The sequence below is a fragment of the Taudactylus pleione genome, unplaced genomic scaffold (assembly GCF_031769625.1).
Source record: "Taudactylus pleione unplaced genomic scaffold, aTauple2 ptg000093l, whole genome shotgun sequence".
NCBI classification, from domain to species: domain Eukaryota; kingdom Metazoa; phylum Chordata; class Amphibia; order Anura; family Myobatrachidae; genus Taudactylus; species Taudactylus pleione.
Window position 1 is genome coordinate 16,766,679 of NW_028284495.1, and position 20,643 is coordinate 16,787,321.

The 20,643-nt window shown below is 39.4% G+C and overlaps 1 pseudogene; it reads right to left on the reverse strand.

Moving 5' to 3' along the window:
- Positions 1-14,259: 14,259 nt before the first annotated feature.
- LOC148526861 (uncharacterized) lies at positions 14,260-20,336 on the reverse strand (annotated as a pseudogene).
- Between the last annotated feature and the right edge of the window lie 307 nt (positions 20,337-20,643).

Here is a 20,643-nt window from a genome sequence, read left to right on the forward strand (position 1 = left end):
CATCCAATACCAGTCTTAGGCAACAAGTGATCGTATATATACCTATCGGTTTCTCCCGTCCATTCACAGCAAATCGGACAAGGGAGAAAGATCATGTAACTCAATCTATTTACCATGGTGCGCAAATTAGAAACAAAAACTGCATTTTGGTAGCAATTAATAGCAATTATCCATAGAGTCCTAACAACATTTTTAATTTTAAGAACCCAGGAGAGCAACCAAAATAGTTGCTCATAGTTAAAATAAACATAAGTAATAATTCCAGTAGAACAACCCTAAAAGGTGTTGAATATAATACGTGTAGTAAAACTGAGATAATAAATCAGAACCAAATGGTGCATTGCTCCCCAAAACATTAGATGTAGTGCACAATATAAACATCACGTGGTATAATAGAAAATAAATTTTCCTCAACTTATTGATATCAAAAATACTTATCAAAAACATATCTCCTTCATGGATCAGTCGTTGTCATTTTGGATTGGAGAACTAGTGTCCAGAGAGTTCAGAAAGTTCAGAGCAGGTTTAGGTGAATCAAAATATACAGGTTTGCCCTCATGCAGTATACATAGTTTTGCTGGATACATTAGTGCGAAGCGTATTCCCTTGTTAAAAAGTTCCTTGCAGATAGGAGAAAATTCTCGACTTTGAGATGAGACTTGAAACGAAAAGTCCTGAAATAGGAGCAACTTGTGGCCCTCAAAGGTTAGAGAATTATTTTTGCGATATGCCTCCATAATGCGCATCTTGTCAGCATAGTTCAGGATTTTGAAGATTACCGGTCTTGGGCGCTGTTGTGTTTCTTGTTGAAGTGGGCCAATTCTGTGTGCTCTCTCAACCAGGATGGGATTCGCCAATGTCTCAATACCTAAACCAGTAGGTAGCCATGAGGAGACAAGCGACAGGAGTTCTCTTGGTTTGATCGATTCAGGAAGTCCGATTAGTATGAGGTTGTTACGTCTGCTTCTATTCTCCAGGTCCTCTATTTTATCATGCATTGCTGTTATAGTAGATTCATAGGTGTGTTTCATTTTTTTGGTCTCATGTAACTCATCCTCTAGTACCGACACTCTTTCCTCTACCTCCGTCAGCCTCAGTGAGTGTTGTGATAGTTGGGTAACAGCTGAGTTTATAGCTTCCGTCAGTGGAGCTAATTTTTGGTCCAGTAAAGGTGAAATTATGTCAGCTATTTCTTTAGCTTTTTGAACGGATACCGTACTGTATTTGTTTGAATCAAACTGATTGTCTAAAGGATCCTCAGGAGATGGAGACAGAGAGGTCGAAGGGGAAGAGGGTCCCGAGATTGTCGTTTTATCCTTATTTTTTGTTGTTTGAGAGCCTCTGGGGCCTCTCTGGGACTTTACAAACTTCTCCATGATAACTTGAGATTGCTCTCTCTATCTGGGATTCAATGGAAAGACTGCACCTATAATGTTGTGCGTAATTATGAAAGATTTTTATAGTAATTGAGAATAAGGGGTTGATGTAGAAGTAGAAGTAGATGCTCAGCCACAAATCCAAAGTTGTGGCTATGAGCGGCGCTGCTCTTACGTGCAGCTAGACTCCAGTGGTATGATGCCAAGGGAGCCGGGGCTATAGCCACTCTTTCCTGGCAGTGTCCCGGGGGCCTCTGTCGGTTCTAGAGAACCAAGTAATGGTATTCGTGGCCAATAGCTGTTTTGACTCAGGCGCCCTGCAGGGAGCTCTTATTTAAAAGCGGCCAGTCAATCTGAACCGCCCACTGGAAGTCCACTTGAATTTGTTGTTTAAAAAATTTTCAGAGCCTTTTCAATTGTTATGTCCCGGTTTGGTGGGGGCCAACTAAACTGGTGTTTCTCTACTATGTGTCTCCCTGCAAAATTTATTGCAAACAGGATTCTTCCAACGTCACCACAGATCTAGTGATTGATCGTATAAAGATTCTACAGAGGACTCCTGGTGCTTACTGTATGTAGCAGATAAGAAGTGTCCAGTATTTTATGTTTGGAGCTTGTTGTTTGTTATTTCACTAGTGTACACAGGAGGGAGCTCCAAGCCAAGTATTAGTGATGTAAGGTATTAGTAGCAGCAATGCGTACTTTGCAAGTACATTTAGTATTTTTACAAATGCTTGTTTACACGTATTTTGAGGTAGCAGATCAATAATCAATCCAGCCAGATATAGGAAATCACAGGATACAGAAGGTCACAAGCAGTAATTTAAGTGGTTGTTTGCGCCCCTCTTAGATATGAAAAAAAAAAAGATTTATCAGGGTTTTTACTTGGAGCTCTCTCCAAGCGCTGCAGTTTAGCTCTGCAATTAGACCACCCCCCATGATGGGATCTCTTATGTGGGGAGAAGTGATATCTTGCAGGAGGTAGAAATCCTCTGGTGTGTGATCAGTCAGGCTGGGAGAGGTGAGGAGGAAACCACTGACCAGGGTTGTGGCGGCAGGGAGTGAGTGAGCCAGCCGCGAGGTATGTTCAGCGCCACAGCAGCGTGCCAGACAGCATGCGCCGCCAGCTGCCTCAGCAAGACACGGTCTCCAGTGGCAGGTACTCGGGGTCTCTCATGGCTGGGGGATCAGCGGGAGGGGTTACCTTTTGTGTCTTCAGCGCCCCGGGTAGAACCGCGATGTTGCAGAGTCGGCGTCGGGCAGCCCTACCGCAATCGAGGCCGTGGCTTTTGGCTCGGATTAGGCCTCAAATTTCCGGTGCCTGCCACAGCTCTCCAAAGGCCAGTTTAACACACACAGTGCCAGGTATCTCTTTCTGCTAACTTCAAAGATGTGGTACTTGTCATCAACACCTGGTAAGGACCTTCCCACCAGTCTGTCAAACAACCTAAGCATAAGAAATTTTGGATCATAACATATTCTCCAGGTTCAACATCATGACAGTTTGTTTCTTGGATACCAGGAAATAACATTTTCAGTTTATGTTACTGTTGTTTCAACTGTCTACTCATTTTTATAAGATATTGCACAGTAACCTCATTATTACTCTTCAAATCATCCTGTCGACTTAAAATCAAATGAGGTTGCCTTCCAAACAGTATCTCAAAGGGGGACAGATTAAGAGGAGGTTCGGAAATGGTTCTGATGCTATGGAGGACTAGTGGTAAGGCTTCTGGCCATCCTAATCCAGTTTCAGGCATGATCTTACTCAGTTTATTCTTAATAGTACCGTTCACTCTCTCCAAGTTCGCACTGGCTTGTGGTCGGTAGGGTGTGTGAAGTCTACTATTGATTCCCATAAGCTTACACATGTTCTGGAAAACATCACCAGTGAAATGAGTAACCCTATAATTTTCAATGATTCTAGGGATACCGTATCTGCATACAAATTCCTGAATAATCTTCTTAGCAGTAAAAACATCAGTATTAGTGGCAGCTGGATATGCCTCTACCGAATTAGAAAACACATCAGTACAAACTAATACATACTTGAGATTGCTGCAAGGTGGTAATTGGATGAAGTAAATTTGTATTACCTGAAAAGGTCCATCTGTCAGAGGGATATGGGATGGCTCGGTTGGTATTGTCTTCTCGACATTTTTCCTCAAACAAGTCAGACAGGACATTGCCCTCTTTCCACCTTGAGAATAAAAGCCTGGTCAACACCAATATGCTCTGACCAACATGCACATACCTTCTTTTCCCAGGTGAGTCAGACCGTGCGCTGCCTCAGCCAGGCTTGGGTAGTATGCCCTGGGAGCAACTGGCCTACATTGTCCATCTCTCCAGAGTCCAGAGGACTCCTGACCACATCCCTTCAATCTCAAGGCCGCCTTTTCCTGTAGGGAACACAAATCATGCATTTCAATTAATTTCTGTGTGTCTATTGTCTGGAAGACCATAACTTTGTTAGTTGGTATCTTTATATTTGACCCTGATGCCCATTTGGCAGATTCATCTGCTCTGTTATTGACCATTGACACTGGGTCTTCTTCGCATGTGTGGGCTTTGCATTTGATGACAGCTACTGCTTTTGGTAACTGAATTGCTGTCAGAAGTCCTTTTATGTGTTATGAATGTGCTACTGGTGTGCCTGCTGCTGTCATAAAGTTCCTAAGATGCCAAAGAGCCCCAAAATAATGTACTACCCTGAAGGCGTACCTAGAGTCAGTGAATATGTTAGCTGATTTACCTTCTGCCAACTCACACACTCTTCTTAATGCCACTAATTCAGCCACCTGGGCTGATTAAGGTGGACCAAGGGGTTCAGCCTATATGACATCCTCATCATCTACAACAGCTGCCCTGGGAAAAGGCTCTGGAAAAATAGCCAGAAAAAAGATCTGATCTTTAGCCTTTCTTCAAGAATTATCTCAGAGGCTGAAGCAAGCATATTAAACAAAGGACTTGTGTTTGTTCCAACAAACAAGCATAAGGAGTTTGATTGGAAATTGTATAATTATAAATTTGCGAGAACCCTGAGACATAAAGAATATTTTCAACACCAAAAAGAATCTGAAATTGATGCACCTGATTCACCATTTACTCCATTTATAAAGAAACATTCTACATCCAAGTTTGACCCAGTGTCTAATAATCCTTCCATTAAAACATTCTCTAGGCTGATGGATGATTCAGTGCACCGTTATATCCAGGCCCAAACAAAACAATTTTCATAATATTTCTCCGGAGGAACAAAAAGCCCTAAGAACTCTGGCACAGGATTCCACAATTACTATACACCTGGTTGACAAGGGGGGAGCTATTGTGATCCAAAATCTCCATGACTACCAATAAGAGATTGACAGACAGTTGTCGGACCTGAATATGTACGAGCACCTTATTAGTGATCCTACAAATGAGTATAGAAAGGAGCTGGATAATATCTTGCAAATAGCATTAGATAACAAAAATTTGGATCCTAAAATTGTGAAATTGTTAACACAAACCCACCCATTGGTGCCTCTACTATACATGGTCCCTAAGATACATAAGGACCAGATGAGACCCCTGGGTAGACCAATCATTTCTGCCTGGGGTTTGCTCTACTAACCCATCTCACAATTCTTGGATAGTCTGATTCAACCTTTTGTCATGTCTCAAAAGACGTTTTTAAAAGACACGACTTTGCTCCGACACAAATGATCACAATGTGATTCTGTGCCGGATAATATTTTGCTATGTACACTTGATGTAAAAAATCTTTACACGGCTATACCTCACAAAGAGGGAATTGATGTCACTAGATTTTTCTTAAACAAAGTGAACTTTGATGTCCTGGACATTGATCTGTTTATAAGGTTATTGGACCTCACCCTAACGAGAAATTATTTTTTGTTCAACAGGGAATATTACTTGCAATGAGCTGGATGTGGCCCCTGTTTTTGTGAACATCTTTATGTTTGTGCAAGAGGAACATTTTTTTTACATATCCTGTCATTGCTGATAACATCAGTTTATATGTGAGATATATAGATGATCTACTGCTGTTCTGGAAAGGCGATGAACTATCATTCCATACTGTACCATGGTTGCAAATGTCAATCAACGCAATACTCCCATTAAATTTACTTGTGAGTGCAGTACCTCTTCCACTAATTATCTAGACATAACCATCAAAATAAAAAAACAACAAAATTGAAACTTCTCTTTTCACTAAGGAAACGGACAGGAACACGTTTGAAAAAAGGCCTAGCTAGGTCTCAAATGATACGTGCGGCCCGTATCACTAGTAACAATGCTGAAGTTGAACAAGAGATAGACAATATTGTTGTGAAATTTGAGGAAAGAGGATACAACAAATAAGCATTGTTACTTCAAAAACAGGAAGAGTTAAGGATACCAAGAAGTAAGCTATTAGACAATCAGTCTATATGGAATGTTTTGAATAAAATTCCTCTGGTTACAGAATTCACCTTGGGAAGTTCAGTGATTCCTAGGGCATCTAAAACACTTTGGCCCATCATTCGCAGCGATAGAGAATTAACTGGTTTGCATGACACATCCCCTTTAGTGAGTTATAAGTGGGGAAAGAATCTCAGATATTCTTGTAAAAAGATATTCTTGTAACAACTCCCCTAATGCAAAAAACATACCAATGTTCACTAAACAATCTGGATGTTATAGGTGTATTTCCTGTATCACATGCAGTTACCTGGAGGTGGGTACAACATTTAAACACCCACATACCAACAAGGAATTTAAAATAGCGCATGTGGTAACCTGCTCTACGTGGTATGTTATATACATGATTACCTCTCCTTGTGGGCTTAGTTATATCGGCCAGTCCACAAGAATGTTTAAAGAAAGGATGGCCTTACACCGATCGGCCATTAAAGCGGCCATTGGTGGTAAAATGAGTGAACAGGCTGTGGCAAGGCACTTCAAGAAGACAAACCATCAACTACATGACTTGCACTATAAAATCATAGACCATATACCCCCACTTTATAGGGGAGTAGATAGGGCTAAATTGCTCTTAAAAAGGGAATTTTTGTTGGATCTTCTCCCTCAAATCAGTATCACCGGGAGGAATAAATGAAAAACTTTCCTGGAATGTGTGTCTATGAATTATGTGTTTTAAATTTTTGTTGACACTGCCCAAATAATACTGATACTTAAGTTGCAGATTGGCCACGGATTACTGTTACCCTTGCTCTATAACAGTGTGCAAGTTAGTCAATCCAAGCATTTTGCTTTGGGGGTATATATATATATATATATATATATATTGTTCAAGTCTTATCCTCATGCTTGTTATTACTTATGCTTTTTATTATTCAAGTCTTTTATTACATATTACACTGTTTTACTTTTTTCACAGCCATCCTCTCTGGGTGTGCCAGGAGTCTGCAGCCACTAGACACTCACTGACGCTTGTTACCCATCTCCTAGTGCTTAATATGGGGGATGCCTACATCATTTGTACCCTGTATTTATCTCAACCAGTACTGGGTCTCCAAAGCCCAGGGCTGGTTGTTTTTTTGGGGGGGCATGCAATTTTTTTTGTTACACAGGTTTTTATTTTAAACACAGAAGTACAGACGTGTCTCACTGATCCTGTCCCTGCTTCTGTGTTTGTTTATTAACACACAAATGCAGGTATCATGGATCTTTCAGATCCAAGCCTGCATCTGTCTGCTGCCACCTTCCCTGGGTCCTGCTGCCTGCACCACCACCGCTCACACTGTCACTGCAACTGCACCACTGCTGCTAATGCCTGCTACTATCCCCAGGTCCTGGCCACAGGTAACACCCACTACCCCCCCCCGGGTTCCGGTGCTGCTAATGACTGATTTCTTCCCTCAAGCCCACCACTGCTACTGCCCACACTGGCCAGCCATCTTAATGCACCCAAGTGTAGCCACAGTGAGCACATCTGCTGGAGGCTACTAATGAGGCTGCACAAGGAATTAAATCTTCCTATCTCTATAATGGTGCAATTGTGAGGTAATAGTTTAAAAACTGTAACTTTCTCAATAATCTGAACTGCAAAAGGCCCTACCCTGGAGCAATAGCTACCTAATAAAACAAACCCCAAGCCTAAATTTTCCCCCTACCCTGAGTTATACCTTCCCAAATATCTCCACATAGAGAACAGCAGAAAAGTGGTCCTAATTGAGAGTGTCAGAAAAAACTGACGGTTTGAACTTTAGATTACTCCCAAATCCTAATTTTTATGTTTTTGCCTGAAATTTGGCATGTAGCACCCAGCGACAGTTCTACCCGCCCATGCTAAATTTCAGCCCGGTATGTCCAATAGATTTGGAGGTGTAGCCCCTTAAATACCATGATCCCCCCTCTGGAATTGTCTATGGATATTTCCATTTTTTTCAATTGAACCTTAATATAAGGGCATAACTGTGAACTACCTGTATAATAAATATAAACAGCAGCGGCTCCTGTCCTCTTACCTGAGGGGGGATGCCCCTGCTGTTGGTCTGGCCATGGCCAGCTGGGTCCCAGCACTTGTGCAATAGATCTGGTAGGCACTGAGTCTAGCACATGAGCTTTGGTGGTGCTGCGCATACGCATTTCACTGGCTTCTGGGTGCTGCATTCACTGCAGCCCTGAGAAGCCATGTAGGGCTGCCTGAAAGCTAGAGCAGAGGCTTCCACTGGAAGCCACTCTCTGCTAATCACAGCATGGACTGGCAATCCAAGGGGGAGGAGACACCTCCTGGAGCTGCCTTTCCTGTGTGTGACTGGCAGGTGGCGCTTCTAATGGGAAGCCACTACCAGTCAAAATGTTGCCAGTGCAGTCACAGACTGCACTGGTTTACTGAACTGGAGGATTTTACTGGAGGGGCTGCAACCCTGCAGCCCCTAGGTAAAATCTGCCACTGTATATAAATCTTAATTGAAAAATTCATTGATAACAACTTACAACACACATACAGAGGCCTTGAAAGTAATGGGTCAGCAGATAAATAAAATAAATGTCAAATGGAAATTCCATATCCTCAAATTAGCGAAATGTCCAGCCTTAGGGTAGTAATGTTAACAGTTCCATGATTGGTGTTGGTGGAGTTCAGATTAGAAAATAAATCTCTTGCACAGTAGATTATTCCGCTTTAGGCACATGTTTGCTGTTAATTACAAATAGGGATGTGAACCCAGTTACTAATACAATGGAGGTCCCTAGGAAGAAGTATCTGCTGATCAGGTAGGTCTCTGACAGGTTTTGGTGCTACAGCTGACAGCTGTTGAAAAATGTCTATTATTTCATATATGCTTCAATGCATTTTATGCATGGTAATTATGAAAAAATGTTTTAATGTATTAGGCCTAAGGCCTAATGTGTAATATTTTATTTTGTTACACTATTATTTTGTGGAGGCTGTCTCTTTCATTAAAATACAGCTAGATTGGTAGAAACACTCTTATTAATGCTAGATTGTATTAAATTTAAAATATTTCCCTGCACTATTCATTGTTACAGTTCAGTATGTCCCTATCTGTGTCGAAGTGAAAAACCTTTACTTTGCCAGAAATAGACAGTTTCTTCCAAAAGATTGGGGAGGCCTAACATTTTGGAATTTGGAAAAATACCAGTTAACTTGTCTGCTCTATCAGATGAACAACTGGTTTTCAAGGACTACATTGATACTGTGGGTTAGACTTCAGATGGCACTAGTCCCATGTCTACCTGTGATTAATATGATCTGGCTTCAAAATAGGATTACATTTTCAGCTGATTCCCCTCTTAGGGCCATTGAGGCTAATCGCCTTTTGAGATGAGAGAGTTGATTTGACCATTTCAAGCCTGCATTTATCACTAGATGCTTTGTTTAGGGTCATCCTTGATCTTAATTTACAAGGCTGGTAGAGTAAGAGTATATCCCATTTATAAAATATCTTTAACAATGCTACTATTATGTCATTATCTGATATAGAAGTACAATATAATATTTACACCCATGAGCTTTTTAAGTACACACAAATACGACACTGGCAACATTTTTTGGGATGTAGAGAAAAGATCAACAGTAACAATGTAGACACAATGTAGACACAATGTTGACAGTTATGATGTCAACATTGTTAAAATGTCAACAGGCAACTGAATGTTGACATTGTCATAATGTCAACATTAAGGTTAGGCTGTGGGTGCAATGGTTAGTGTTAGGCTGAATGAGGAATTAGTGTTAGGCTGTGGGATGAGGGCAGGTTAGGGCTAGGCACTACAAGGAGGGCTTGGATTGGGGATAGTGGAGAATTACTAGAACATTGCCCTGACCTGGAGCTCTGACCCAGAAGTGATGGTCAGATGACCACTCAGGCCTCAAAGACAGAGCAGAAGCCACTGCAGCTTTTTGGAGCAAGTAAGTCACCGCTGGTCCACCAGGATGAAAAGTCAACATTCTAACATGTCAACATTTCATTACTGTCTAAATGACGCATGTAAACATTATTATGACTCATGCCATGAATGACGACATTATGACTGTTAACATTTCACACCCAAATACTTTTTTTCTGTTAAGTGTCAATGGGCAGTATGCCCTTTTCCCTGGGTTCTTTTAAAATTCATGACTCAGTCTCCTACATTAGTTATCTCCTCATGGTATAACAGTAATCTGTCCCCTGGATGAGTACTGTAGTCAAATCTTTCAGCAAAAAATACAGTGGGAAGCAAAGTTAAAAGTTTTGTTTTCAGGTTTTGCCTGGGATGATAACTTTATCAGAAATTATCACATAGCAAAATGTACAATGCATACATAGATTACACTAGATAACAACAAAATAGTTATTGACAGCAACTAAGGAAAATTCAGGTGTTCTTGACTAATTTCTCTGTGGTGATTCCAAATCCGAACTATCACATCAGGAACTAAAGTTATGGCCATCCAACTGTTGTAGGTATAAACATTATACAATAGCAATTACAGTGACTGATTACATGTAATCCTGATATGCATTTGTCATATTATATTCATCTTTCACATCACCATGAAGAAAAGTAAACAAACCTGTGTCAACCATCCAGACAACTACTGTTATATCTATGGAAGATTTATACCTCGGGATCAATGTTAAAACTTGGCTACGAAAGTGTTGACTGCTTCCGCCATTAATTTGGTGTGAAAGTTGGAGATCAAGACAAATGGTGGGCACCTCACATTTTCTGTACTGTGTGTAACACACGGCTGACACAATGTCAAGAGGCAAAAGGAAGCCTATGCCTTTTTCATTGCCCATGTTACGGTGCAAGCCAAAAAAAAGTCACCACTCAGACTGCTAGTTCTGTATGACAAACATCTTGGGTTTTTCAGAGAAAAATAAATTAAAAAACACTTATCCAGACTGTGGATCTGCTCTAAAGCCTGTTTCACATGATGAATACAATGTACAAACATGTACAATTTAAACTTTGGCAATGTCTATAACTTGAAATCCTAATATGATAGGTACATTTCAATTTAAGATTTGGAGTCAGCATATCCAAATTAGCCTAGAACACCATGAGATTTCCTAGTAGCAAAAATTTTGTTTCCAGTGTTATATGCTACTTCCTACAAATGCCATTAAATATGGTCATTAACTTTTACATTTTGCTGGTAAAATTGTGAGAATAAAGATACCTTCTGTTATTTTGTTTGTGATTGCCTCGTGATGAAGCCTTTATAGAAGAAATGTCCTAACCTAGAATTTGTTTTCTTTCACCATTTCCCTCTCAATTACCCATAATATAATAAGCATATGATGGTCATGTGATAATAGCTGCTCAAGCAGCAATCCCTCCTTATCATTTTTTAAAACATATTGTTAAAATACAAAATAGTTTTGTCAAAGAGACATTTGATAGTGAATATTCCATTCCAGCTTCTTCTCCATTTATCAAATGTAGCCAATGACATTTCATGTAGAGGGGCACTCATAGTAAATGAAATAATGCTGGGGTGCCATCCTTAGAACACGTAAAATACAAAGAACCCAGATTAATGCAAGGGTCAGGCAGAACTCAGCGGACTTCCAAATAGCAAATCGTGGTTTATCCAAAATACAATCAATGTTTCAAGACCACAAGGGTCTTTTCATCAGGTTATACATAAAACAAAAATGAAAAACAGTGCTTACCTATATACCAGTGTGTTAAGTGAAATCCTGGCATCCACTCAGTGTCGTCTTGTGGAGCGAAGTGTCAGGGACGTCATCAAAGAGCGATGACTACAGCAGGGGGCTCCCCGATCGTTGTGAAGTGAACTGTTGCTTGGAGATGGGTATCAAGCATCAGTGAGTGTCAAGTGGACGCAGGCTCCTGGCACTCCCTGAGAGGATGGCTGTGAAAAAAGTAATACATTGCAATATGTAATATCAAACTTGAATAACAAAAAGCATAAGAAATAAAAAGCATGAGGATAAGACTTGAACAATATATATATATATATATATATATATATGAACCCAAAGCAAAATGCTTGGATCAACTAACTTGCACACTGTTATAGAGCATGGGTAACAGTAATCTGTGGCCAATCTACAACTTAATGAAGAAGCATCAGTATTATCTGGGCAGCGTCAACAAAAATGTAAATAAACTATTCACAGACACACATTCCAGGAAAGTGTTTAATTTAATCCTCCCGGTGACACTGTATTGAGGGAGAAGATCTCCTCCCCTATAAAGTGGGGGTATATGGTCTATGATTTTATAGCGCAAGTCATATAGTTGATGGTTTGCCTCCTTGAAGTGCTTTGCCACAGGCTGTTCACTCATTTTACCACCAATGGCCGCTTTAATGGCCGATCGGTGTAAGGCCATCCTTTCTTTAAACATTCTTGTGGTTTGGCCTATATAACTAAGCCCACAAGAACAGGTAATCATGTATATAACATACTGTGTAGAGCAGGTTACCACATGCGCTATTTTGAATTCCTTGTTGGTATGTGGGTGTTTAAATGTTGTACCCACCTCCAGGTAATTGCATGTGGTACAGGAAATACACCTATAACATCCAGGTTGTTTAGTGAACATTGGTATGTTTTTTTGCGTTAGGGGAGTTATATCGCTTTTTACAAGAATATCTCTGAGATTCTTTCCCTGCTTATAACTCACTAAAGGGGATGTGTAATGCAAACCATGTAATTCTCTATCGCTGCAAATGATGGGCCAAAGTGCTTTAGATGCCCTAGGAATCACTGAACTTCCCAAAGTGAATTCTGTAACCAGAGGAATTTTATTCAAAACACTCTGTTTAGACAGATTGTCTAATAGCTTACTTCTTGGTATCCTCAACACTTCCTGTTTTTGAAGTAATAATTTGAGTTTGTTGTATTCTCTTTCCTCAAATTTTGCAACAATGTTGTCTATCTCTTGTTCAACTTTAGCATTGTTACTAGTGATACGGGCCGCACGTATCTTTTGAGACCTAGCCAGGCCTTTTTTCAATTTGAGGGGATGAAAGCTGCTGGACATCAATAACGTGTTCCTGTCCATTTCCTTAGTGAAAAGAGAAGTTTCAATTTTGTTGTTTTGTTGTTTTTTATTTTGATGGTTATGTCCAGATAATTAATGGAAGATTATTGATTCCTATATGTTGCTATTTAGCACTGCAAGTTGCTTAAGAAAGAATTGCTTTCCAGTCCAATCAAAAAACAATGAAATAGTACAGCCCGATACATATGCATGCGCACTGGTCCCAGTATACAGTCATCAATCCAGACGTCTGTGGTCACAAGAAGATGTGTGTACACTGAGGTCAGGACACAGCCTTTATACCTTACAGGCTTCAAAGTTAACAATGGGACAAATTGACAGGTTCTCATTGGTTCTTGCTTCTGGTCAATCTGGTCATTGGTCAGTTCATACGGTGTTATCAGGGGTATGGCTCAATTCTCCAATGGTCACATTGTGTAGCTTCCCACTGAACAACTGGTTAAAACAGGTTACAACACCGCATACTAGTAATAACATTCTAAACAATAACTCCCTATCATCCATAACTAGTGGGTGCATGATGCAACTTCTTTGCAGATAGAAACGGATGTCTGCAAATAAACAGGGATTTAGTATGATAGCAAACATGACATGTCCACTGTATTCTGAACCTTAGATCTCTTTTAAGTACATTTCACATCATAATTATTAGATAATAATACCTTTAATAACTCTGGTTATTAACTACAATGTGTGGGAACCATTTTATATGTATGCGTTCGCATTTGTGCGTCTGTGTATTGAAATAGCAAAATGTGTATCTATGTGTATGTATGTGAATATATACAAATGAGCGTCCATGTGTATGTATGTGAATACGCATACAAGCGGCTGTGTGTATATACTGTATGTGTGCATTATGTGCATCAGCGTGTGTTGTGAATATGCATTTTAGTGTATCGAATTGCACCGACGCAAAGTAGCATCCTAGTAACACGTCATCAGACCATAGAAAACTATATCGTCAGATAATAATTGTACAGTGATCATATCCAATTATTTGACTTTGACAGTCCACCCTTTGATAGCAAACATAAAACTATCACATTCTATTCTTAACCTACTTAGTCATGCATAATAAATTATTATCTACCATCAACAGTGTGCCTCAGGAAAGGGTAAAACAACCTCTATACACACTCAGTAGATCTATATGGGACCATTTGTAGGATGTGGGACCTCATAAAACCTATAAAGGAAGTTTTGGGGGAAATTGAGACTACATTATCTATGATGTTTAACGGAACATTTACAATATATTTTATTATACATGACCAAACCTATTCACATATTATTATCTGATGGTACATTCAATTTCAGGATTGTAATGCAGTTCTTCATCAACCTTAGTACCTATACCACCACCACTCACCACCATTAGAATTTAATTTTCATGGTTTACCTTGGTGGTACGTTTTCCACACCTTAACACAGTAAGAATACATTTGACACATAAACCAAATACTAAGATGACAACAAGTATAAACATAAGGAGCTTACCTATACTAGCAATCATCTCCTGTGCCCACTCTCCCAGACCGGAGAATCATTTTACAGGGTTTAACCATGAGAACAATTTCTCTACCTTTACCACAGTTTCATACAAGGAAGTATCATGGGCCTTCCAAAATTCCAACTTTAGTTGTAAGATTTCATCCATTTTCTGCTCCATCGCCTCTTTGGGGTCATTAGTATTATTGGTGATGTGCGTGCAACACTTGACTCCATACTGAGTTTCTAAGGTTACACAGTACCCACCCTTTACAGCCGTGACATAATTCAAAACCATCCTGTGTTGCACAATTTCTTTCTTGTAGGTTTGCAATTCCCTACCAGTAAACCTGATGGTGTCATCATACATCTCAGTTATATTATCAATCAGATATGCCAACGCTCGGATGTACCTGTAATTTATAACTCCTCTGGCCATATGGGTGATATCTAAGGCGGTGAGGAATTGAATCCCGGTGGATTGCTGTATCAAACTTGAGGCTAAGGGGTCTCCCCGGTCTGTGAGGTGCCTTTTAAAAATGCATTCATAATGAGTATGGGTATAAGGAGGGGGAGAGTTGTGGTGAGTGTCTATCATTTTATCATGTGTAAGGGTCATGATTTCTGGTAGTACCCTTCCAAGATAGCATAAACCTTCAGAGTTCGGAGAGAGACACTTGTACGCTTTCCTTCCACATATAAAATACACATCATCTGGGAGAAGGTAAGGAACTGAATGCATCATTATCATTGAACACATTATTCTTACAAAGAATCCAATTCTCATTTCCCCCATTTGACTGGTACACATTTCTGGTTGTATAATATTTGCACAGTACCCTACAGATACTCTACCAACCATTACTTTGTCGTATCTGTGTATGTACCTATACCGTAAGTATCTCCCACTTGAAATAATTCTGCATACAAGTTCAGAATCAATAGGCTCATTATCAGCACTATGTGAATAGGTCATTGTCTGATTGTTCCAGATCACTTCCCAATTTCCTGGTTTTCTGAAATTTGTGAGATTTAATCATACCAGGGATCTATCTACATTCTACATGGTACCGGTGGAGCTTAAGGCTAGGGGGTCTAGATATATTAAATTTCTTGTCCACCGATCCTCCCCCATGTAATTCAAGTACCTCTGCTAACTTTAATGGGTATGGCACTAATCCTGAATTACTCTGTCCTTGAGGTACTTGTGAACACACCCAACATTCTGTTTGGGTTAAGACCTTACTCACTAAGGAATGGTAATCCTCTAAAGGATACTCACCCAAATACAGATTACTCTTGGACTGGCTTTGTTGGATGCATTTCTCATCAACTAGGAATCCGCAGTACTCACAAATACAGTATTCCTCAGACAATAACCCCTTACACTGTCTCCGAGTTCCATGACTAATATTTCTCTTAACAATCCCTGAACTGAGTTTGACCATAGGTTGCCCTGATCGTTCTATTGCTCTCTACTCTGACTCCATTCTCTATCAACATCACTAACAGCCTCCCTCTCTGTCATCTATCCTCCATCACAGAAATAGGATATCCTAAAACAAATAAGAATGAGAAGAACCCTGGAACAAGAAAAAGTAACAAACAGATCACCACTCCATTGCTGAAATAGTAATCTGTACATGTCTCTGGCAGTTTTCACTGCAGTCTTTAGTTCTCCTGGAACAGGCTCGCGATCGATAGGTCCACGTTGTCTGTCTCGACTTCACCTTGTACCTCCTTCGGGTGGTTGACCTTTCTGCAGTGAGTGGAATGGACCCATGTATCTCTTTCTTTTTTTCCAAAATAATTTTTATTGTTAGGACAACAAAATATTGTGATACAGATATATGCACAATCATCTTCAACATAGTAAATGAAACAATCACTTTGCAAGAACGATCATACAACAAAATTATTATAATATTTGCAGTGCGGAAAACCAGATATAAATTGTAGTTGCACATATAAGAAACATTTACATGCATTGTTACATATATTAATACTGTCAGTAAGTCGGTTACCATTAATGACATAGATCAATAACATAGATTGAGTTAAGTCAAAAAGGGGGGCCATTATCAAGCACTTAGAAATTATACCATGATGTTAATTGGAAACATTTCCATATGGAGTCCTTAATTGATGGGGAAAGAGTACGAATATAGGGTAACCATGTGGCAAAAAATCTTTCAGCATATTTTTCTTTATTAGTGGACGTCTCTGTCCAATCCATTGTAAACAAAAATATAATTCTAGGGTGTAATAATGTAAGAGTAGGTGAGTTAGGGTCAATCCATTGTGAAAGAATGGTCATTTTAGCTGCTGCTGTCAATTTGGTCATAAGTTGCTTATTTCCCTTAGTCAATCTCTGAGAATGTGTGTTTTCCGATATATTCCTAAATGCCCATTCTCTACGAATCACAAAATCAATTTTTAGAATTTCTTTAATATAATTATTAAGTTCCTCCCAGAAAACTTGTACCTGTGGACAATCCCACAGGCAATGCACGATGTCAGCGTTAGGCGCTGAGCATTTATAACAATTGGCGTCAGGCGCATCACCAATAATATATTTCAATTTAGGGGTGTAGTATGCTCTGTGTAATATTTTTAGATGCATTTCAGCATAAGAGACTGATCCCAGTTGTTTGTTCATTTTAAAACATGAAAGAGCAATAGGCTCTATGGGGATTTGTGGGAAAACCTCTTTCCATTTTGCAAGTCCTGTAGTACTTGTTTCTAAATTTATGAGTGGATCGGGCACAGGAATATATAAAAGATGTTGAAAAGGGTCCTTTTGGTTTACAGCGTAGTGCACTATCTAGACACCAATTAGATTGGTTTCCGAAAGTCCATGTAGCATATTTTGAATATAACTCATCGCCTGTAAATATGGAAATAAAGGGATCGTGACCAGAGGAAATTTCTCCTGCATTTGTCAAGGAGTGAGAGGTTGAAGTGTTTGGTCGTGTAATAATTGGTAAATGTACCGAACACCACTAGCGTGCCAGCATTTAAATTGGGTGGAGTTACCAGGTGAAAAAGACGGATTTTTCCATAATGGTAAAAAAATTGAGGACAATTTGGATAAATGGGATTGTGATCTAATAACTCGCCATGCTATACATGTCGTATTTATTAATATGTTTTCTCTAGCTTCTGAAGGTATATTACGGGGATGTTTATGTACAAGAGATATCAAGTTGTGGTGGGGAATAAATGCCTGCTCCATAGAGTATGTGGTATAAATGTTGTGACCTCCAATCCAGTCCATTGCTATTCGATAATTAGCAGCCATAGCATATTGTCTGATGCATGGCAAATTTACCCCTCCAAAATGTGTCTGCTGTTGCAATTTAAACAATGAAATTCTGGGTCTTTTTCCTGCCCATATAAATTTTTGGAGAGCCTGATTACAAAATTTGAGGTCTCTTTTGTCTGGTATAATTGGCAACATTTGGAGAATGTAAAGGAATCTGGGGAAACTGATCATTTTGTAAAGGTGACATCTACTTATGTAGGATAGTGGAAGATGGGCCCATTTTTTGAAATCATTATATGTTTTTAACAATAGTGGGGGGTATAGTTAACCTCATATAGTTGAGAAGGGTGTGAAGGAATATTGACCCCTAAGTAAGTAATGTATTTATCTGCCCATTTGAAGGGAAAGGAATTTTCCCATCCTGCCTTCACCTCCCTAATAAAGGCCAAGGCCTCTGTTTTAGCATAGTTAATTTTAAAACCCGCTATCTCCTCGAACACCTGCGGGATTTGTAAGAGTAGTGGGATAGCTTCCTTAGGGTTGGCAAAATATAATGAGGTCATCGGCAAACACCGAAAATTTTATCTCATGTTTTGCCAGGAAAATGCCTTGCCAGCCTCTCGCTTTTTCAAAGTGACGCAAGAGGGGATCTAGGGCTAAATCAAAAAGTAGTGGCGAAAGTGGGCAACCTTGTTTCATGCCTCGAGTTAGGCAAAATGGTCTGGTATTTAAAAGATTTATTGTCAAAAAGGCTATTGGATCTTGATATAATGTTTCAAATATATGAATAAAATCAGGACCAAACTCTTGATATTTAAATATGCGTATTAAATGAGACCAAGACACTCTATCAATGACAATGCCTTGTCAGCGTCACAACTCACCACAATGTTTCTTTTATTTTTCTCTGTATGTGACTCATACATTGCTGCTAAAACTGTGCTTATATTGTGAGTAGAGTGACATCCTTTAATGAAGCCTGTTTGAGCCGGATGCAATAGTTTAGGTATTAAAGATTGTTAGCGCTGGGCCATAATTTTGGAAAATAATTTCAGGTCTTGATTGAGTAGAGAAATTGGGCAGTATGAGGTGACTGAAGCAGGGTCATTATTGGGTTTCGGTATAACTATAATGCGTGCGGTATTAAATGCAGGTGGTGCAGGATTTCCGCTAAGTATTGAATTATATAAAGCTGAAAGGTGGGGTGTGATCTGCGGTGTGAGCATTTTATAGTATGCCACTGATAATCCGTCAGGGCCCGGGATTTTACCAGTAGGTAACGTTTTTATAATAGAAGTAATCTCTTGCTCTGTTATGGGTAAAAGAAGGCTCTCTCTATCTAATGGTGTAAATTTGGTTAATCCTGCCTGTTCCAAAAACTTCATTCCTTTATCGGAGTCATCCATAGGTACCTGGTATAATTTTTCATAATATTGTAAAAATGCTTCTGCAATTTTATCAGGCATCCTAGTAGACTCGGAGGGGGTCAAATTGATTAAAGAAATAGGCTTAGAAGATGTGTAGGATTTTACCATTCTTGCTAAAAACTTACCAGGATGGTTTCCCCAATGAAAGTATTTGTTTTTTTGATAATTGAGATTTGTTTGGGCTTGTTCAGTACATACCTGGTCATATAAAGCCTTAGCATCCCTATATCCCTTAGAATGAGAATCAGAAGAGTCTTGTAACATTTTGGCATAAGCTGTGGCTACCGAAATACTGGCCTGATGGAACCTTTGCTTAAGAGATTTTCTCCTGTATGAGACATAAGCTATCACATGGCCCCTCATGACTGATTTAGAGGCTTGCCAGAGAAGATTTATATCCTGTTTATGAATTAGGTTATCACTTATATAGTTTTGAAAATTACTTATTAATTGTTGTTTGAAGTCCTCTGAGGAGGAAAAATAATCTGGGAAACGCCAATTATAAGAAGAAAGAATAGGGGATTGCAAACAGAGAGAAAACCACACTGGAGCCTGGTCAGATATCAGGATATCTGCTATCTCTGAGTCTATCACTCTATGTAATAAATTTTCAGGAATCAACCAGTAGTCTAACCTAGAAAATGAATTGTGTGGATGGGAAAAGAAAGTATATTCTCTGGACACAGGATGTGAATAGCGCCAAGGGTCTATCAAGTGTAATGTGTCTATAAGTAACGGTAGAGTGGGTGGTGCACCTTGTCGACACCCATCCCTCCCCGAGTTGCTCGAGTAATCTACAGCTGGTTCCATAGTCACATTGAGATCGCCCCCTAAAATTAGAGTTCCTTCTGCCCAAACCTGTAAGTTTGAGTATATGACAGAAAAAAAAGATGCATTTGGGCCAGGAGGAGCATAAACACAAGCAAAAGTAAACATGTCTCCCTCTATCCACAATTTCACAAATAAAAATCTACCATTTGGGTCAGCTTTTTCATCTAATATCTCATAGGTGATAAATTTGCTAAACAAAATAATTACCCATCTGGTTTTGGTAGTGAAAGAGGCACTTCTAAATTCCTTAACCCAATTATCTCTGAGAGTGTTTGGTTCACCCTGCTTCCAGTGGGTTTCCTGCAAAAACGCCACATCTGGTGAGAAACATTTTAAATGGCGCAATATTTTCTTCCTCTTTATAGGGGTATTTAGCCCTTCAACACTCCATGTAAGGAATTTCAATGTACTCTTAGCTAATGGCTCCCCTGAATTTGGTGTAGTCATCATCCAATACCAGTCTTAGGCAACAAGTGATCGTATATATACCTATCGGTTTCTCCCGTCCATTCACAGCAAATCGGACAAGGGAGAAAGATCATGTAACTCAATCTATTTACCATGGTGCGCAAATTAGAAACAAAAACTGCATTTTGGTAGCAATTAATAGCAATTATCCATAGAGTCCTAACAACATTTTTAATTTTAAGAACCCAGGAGAGCAACCAAAATAGTTGCTCATAGTTAAAATAAACATAAGTAATAATTCCAGTAGAACAACCCTAAAAGGTGTTGAATATAATACGTGTAGTAA